The 5,214-nt window shown below is 45.4% G+C and overlaps 1 pseudogene; it reads left to right on the forward strand.

The window, feature by feature from the left end:
• Positions 1 to 1,869: 1,869 nt before the first annotated feature.
• Positions 1,870 to 2,916, forward strand: LOC141989858 (olfactory receptor 5AP2-like; annotated as a pseudogene).
• Positions 2,917 to 5,214: the final 2,298 nt, after the last annotated feature.

Here is a 5,214-nt window from a genome sequence, read left to right on the forward strand (position 1 = left end):
CATTTTAAACGTCTTAGAGCAGGTTTTCTGCTGGTGAAATTTTCTAGATTGGCAGCCCTAGAGAGAGATGGTCTCTCTCTACAGAAAGAAGGTCCTGTACAGAATGGGCAGCACTGGCTTCCCCCAACACACCAGTCTCTGAGCTGATGGAAGGTCTCGTGGGTTCAGGGCGGATACACAGAGATAATGGAATGAAAATAAAAAGCTCATGTATATTTCAGATTTTCTCATTAGCTTGAAGTGGAAGAACAAACACATTTGGACCCACTTGGACTCCAAGGAAACGTCTCTTTGGACGCTGTCTGACCAACACTCCCTGCTACTGGGGCATCTCACTGTGGAGTTCTCGGCGGCTACCGGGTACGTATTCACTATGAATCTGCTTAATTTCTCTGCTTTCAAAATATCTTCTGAGAAAGAAAGGACGGTCCTCCCGCCGTCTCCATGCATGCTGGGTACATGAGAGAGATTAACAGAGCTTCAAAGTATGTCTACACTGCAGAACGGAAAAGTAACCCATGGTAGAGAGTCTTCGAGGCCAGGTCAATTGATTCTGCCTTGTGTGGCTTGCACTACAGGGCAAAAAATAGCTGTGTAGACATTCAGGCCCACACTGGAGCCTGGCCTCTGACACCAGGCGAGGAGGGAGGGTGATCAGATATTGCCATAGTGAGCATAGGCCGGGGGGGGGGGTGCTTATTTGTATCACTGTTCAGTAGATTGTTTTTCTCTTGAATGGTGATCTTTACCAAACCCACTCGTGTTGCTTCTGATTCCCCGCTGAGTTATACCAGTTCCATGCTAGTGCCAGGGGCCAGAATGGGTGTGAGAGCTTCTTTCAACCATGCTTTAACTACAGCCTCCCTTTGCTGAACTCTGCTGTTCATTCATACCTCCTTTAGTTATGTGAACACCCCCCTTTGTGAATATTAACTTAGTTTTCTCCAAAATAACTGTCTTTGTTGAATTTACTCTGGGACTTTATTCCAAATGTGAGGTTTTGGCTGCCTTGTCATAAATATATACTGGTTCCTAACTGATGATTTAATTATGGAAGGATACTAAAGCTGCAGTATAAGGCTGGTTTTCAAACACCTCATCCACCTTTCTGCTCTATATTCGGTTGTTGCAGAGTTCAGAGAATCATAGAACCATAGGGTTAGAAGGGACCACATGGGCCGTGTTCTAGTCTAGCCCCCAGCCAAGATGCAGGAATTGTTGTTTCTGACCAACCCAAGACTGATGGCGATCCAGCCTCCTTTCGAAAACCTCCAGTGAAGGAGGTTCCACAACCTCCCTTGGCAGATCTGTTCCATTGCCCTACTGTTCTGACCGTTAGGAAGCTTTTCCTGAGGTTTAATCTAAATCATCTGTGCTGTAGTTTGAACCCATTGCCTCTTGTCCTGCCCTCTGTGGCAAGACAGAGCAACTTTTCTCAAACTTTTTTATGGCAGCCTTTCAAGTATTTGGAAAAGAGGAGATTAAGGAGGGACATGATAGCCATCTTCAAACTAAACATACCCAGTTCCTTCAGCCTTTGCTCACATGGCTTGCATTCCATCACTTTGATCACCTTTGTCACTCCTCTCTGGACCCTTTCTAGTTTCTCTACATCCTTTCAAATCATGCCTAGCCATATAATACCATGAAGAGATATTAGCAAATGACAATGCCTGCTTGGGATGCAAACTTAGAAAGATCACTTCAGAATTTTCAATTTTGTTTTATTTTATCATCTCTTTTCTTTAAAAGGGTTAAAATCTTGGCAATTATACAGACGCACATGAAATTATTTTAAGTTTGCAAATGTTACACAGCCAGAACAGCATAACTTGTTTTTTGTATCTTGGCTTTCTACTGTATTTCACAATGGTGGTGTCCACCTCCCAGCCCCATATGGTTAATTTTGAATCATAAGCTTTATCTTGGCTGTGTTTCTTTCTTCTACCCCAACAGCGTCGATCGCATCTGGAATATATGGTGCATGGCAATTACACTGGAGTGTCCGTGTTCAACCTTCTAGGATTCAAAGGCAGCCAATCACTGCAAGCTGTCCTCTTTGGGATGTTTTTGCTTATCTACACCATGAGCCTTGCGGGGAATCTCAGCATGATCTCTTTAATCAGGATCGAGACGCGGCTACACACCCCCATGTATTTTTTCCTCAGCAACTTGTCCCTTGTAGACATCACTTACTCCTCCATTATTGTCCCTAAGGCACTGGTGAACTTCTTAGCAGAGAGTAAAGTCATTTCCTTTGCTGGGTGTGCCACACAATTTTTCTTTCACTCCTTCTCCGTGAACTCTGAGGGTTTACTTCTGGCTGTGATGGCGTATGATCGATTCATAGCTATATGCAAGCCGCTGATGTACACGCTCATTATGTCCAGGAAAGTCTGTGTACAGCTGGTAGCTGCATCATACTTTTATGCCTCCATTAATGCCACTGTGCATACAGGCTCTTTTTTCAGCCTGTCCTTCTGTGGTCCCAATATCATTGATCACTTTTTCTGTGACCTCCCCCCACTCCAGAAACTCTCCTGCTCTGACACTCGCATGGGTGAGACAGTGCATTTCCTCTTTGCTTCTGTAGCTGCATTAAGCACGATCCTGGTCATCCTCTTTTCCTATGTTTCTATCATGGTGGCCATCTTGCGGATTCGCTCCAACGAGGGCAGACGCAAAGCCTTCTCCACCTGCGCCTCCCACCTGACGGCCGTGTCCATACTGTATGGGGCTCTGTTCTTTATGTACTTACGACCCACATCCAGCAACTCATCAGAGTACGACAAAGTGGTGTCCGTGTTCTATACCCTTGTGATCCCCATGTTGAACCCCCTGATCTACAGCCTGAGGAACAAGGAGGTGAAGGACACCCTGAGGAAGACAATATGCCAGAAAATTATTCCTCACTGAATCTAACTGAGAGGATGAGTTTCATGATTTAATAATAAATAGAAGTGAGAGGAGCTGGCCTGAAAATGGAATTTCTCTCCTATGGAAAATGTTGAGATTTCAAAAAAAGAACCATCCTAACTCAGGACAAAAAGTTAACATCTCAAAATACTTTGTGGGACAGAAATTCTGAAACATTTCATTTTGGGAAAACCAAAATGGATTTTTTTGGCTGGCTGGCCACCCGCCAAGAAGGCTCTTCCCAATTTCACTTTCTATCTGTCGGTAGAACACGAGATTGGCACGAGCTTCCCAAGAGGATAGCCAGGAAGCTGTCCTTTTGTCTTCTCCAATGGCAAATAAAATTTTCCTCCCTAAAACTTTGTGAGAAAGGTTTGTTCTACCAGAACATCATCCCAATGGAAAATTCCCAACTGGCTCTAGCGATGTGGCAAAAGTGAGATCTTACTGTTGTTACCCCTGTCACTGGGCCTTGCATGGTGAGAAAGAAGGCAGGAGCAACATAAGAGGGAGATGCCTTTTGGCTCCAACCCAGAGAAGTGGATCCAATGGCCGGAGAGGGCTGAAGGGAGGGGGATCAGCAGAGAGGCTTACATGCTGATGTCTCCTTGCAGAACAGCTGGATCCTAATGGACAGTGAGAAGGGCCAGGGAAGCAAGGGATGCTCCCTGGCAAGGATGTGGGAGTACCCACTGTGAAGTGGGGGATTGCACCGGAGAAGGAAGGGCTGGACGGTGGGGGGAGGGAGGTTGGGGGGGGCTGTTCTGGCACAGGGTTGGAAGAGGACAGCTAAGGAGCTGAGCTGTGGTGGAGGACACTGGGGTATGGGGAGAACAAGGACTGTATGCATTGGGATGGTATGGAGTACTTCCCTGGAAGTCAGAGAGATCCCAGATCCTGGGTATGCAGGCAGTCACCCCTCCCCCTGCCCCCACAGCACACCAGACAGGTAGCCTGGGTAACTGGCCCCCAGGATGACTACTATTTGAGTAAGAGCATGAAATGAAAAGCTTGGAGTTACCCAAAAGGGAAACTGAGATGGGGGGCCACTTGCAGGGTTGCCTCAAAGCCACAAAGAGACATTTGGGAGGAGGCCACACATTTACAGACTGAATTAAAATGTACCACAGGAAGCCTGGTCTTCTTGCCTGGTCTCCTACCAGACCATGTGCATGCCTGATGGCTGATGGGTGGGTGGGCAAACTGCCCTGCTCCTCCAAGCTCTCAGGCTCCCCAGCCTACCTGGTCCCCTGGATCCCCATCTTCCTGGGCAGCCAGTTGCCTAGGCTGCCTGCTTGGTGTGCTGGTGGACTGGAGAATGTCCTGCATCCCCAGAATCTGAGACTTCCCTGACTTCCAGGATGCACAGATTGTCCGCTTCCTAATTGTTGTTTTTTCCATATTTAACCCACTTTAATTAGTTGGCTTTTTTTTAACAGTTTCTCTCTGAAGGGCTTTATATATTTGAAGCTCTTCTTCATGAGGTGCAGACAAGCTGAAATCAGTCTGAGTCAGTGTGATTTTCACACAGAATTAGGTATTTGAGTGAAATATAATAGTTGATCCTCTCTTCAGTAGTCACTGTGATCAGGTATAAACGATAGCACAAGAAGCGAGGCAGGAGAGAATCAGAGTCAATAACGGCACCTTCCCCCCCACGTTGGCTGAGCAGTAGGGAAGGAATATAGCCATTGCAGGCAATGGCATTCCCCCGTTCAACATCCAGTCAGCCGAGCACTCCATAAACATTGGTAGAGCTGTGTTAGAAATAGAACTGGTCAGAAACTGCGATCCCTCTTCCTCAGAAAATTCCCACATTTCATTCCGAATTGTAACAGAGAGCCAATATTTTGACATTTCCCACAAAAACCACAATTCAGAGCAATTTCAGTTTGGGACCATGAAGAAGTTTCATTCTGATAATGTCTAAACATGTCATTTTAATAGTCTTGAAACTTTTTGTTTCAAGAAGGTAAAAATGTAGCATTTCAATAAGGAAAAATGTTTTGGTTCAACCTTATCATTTCCTTTTCTAAAAATGTTTATATTATATTAAAATATTAAATATAATATATTATACACCTAGAGCATAAAACCTGGCAAGTCAAGTGTGAAAGTCTAATTAGGCAGGTGAAAAAATAATTTGAAGAGCAACTAGCAAAAGACTCAAAAACTAACAGCATTTGTTTTAGGTACATCAGAAGCAGGAAGCCTGACAAAGAATGGGGGTGGGGGAGCACTAGATGTTTGAGGTGCTAAAGGAGCCCTCAAGGAAGACAAGGCCATTGCAGAGAAGCT

Source organism: Natator depressus, chromosome 6 (assembly GCF_965152275.1).
Source record: "Natator depressus isolate rNatDep1 chromosome 6, rNatDep2.hap1, whole genome shotgun sequence".
Taxonomy (NCBI): Eukaryota; Metazoa; Chordata; order Testudines; family Cheloniidae; genus Natator; species Natator depressus.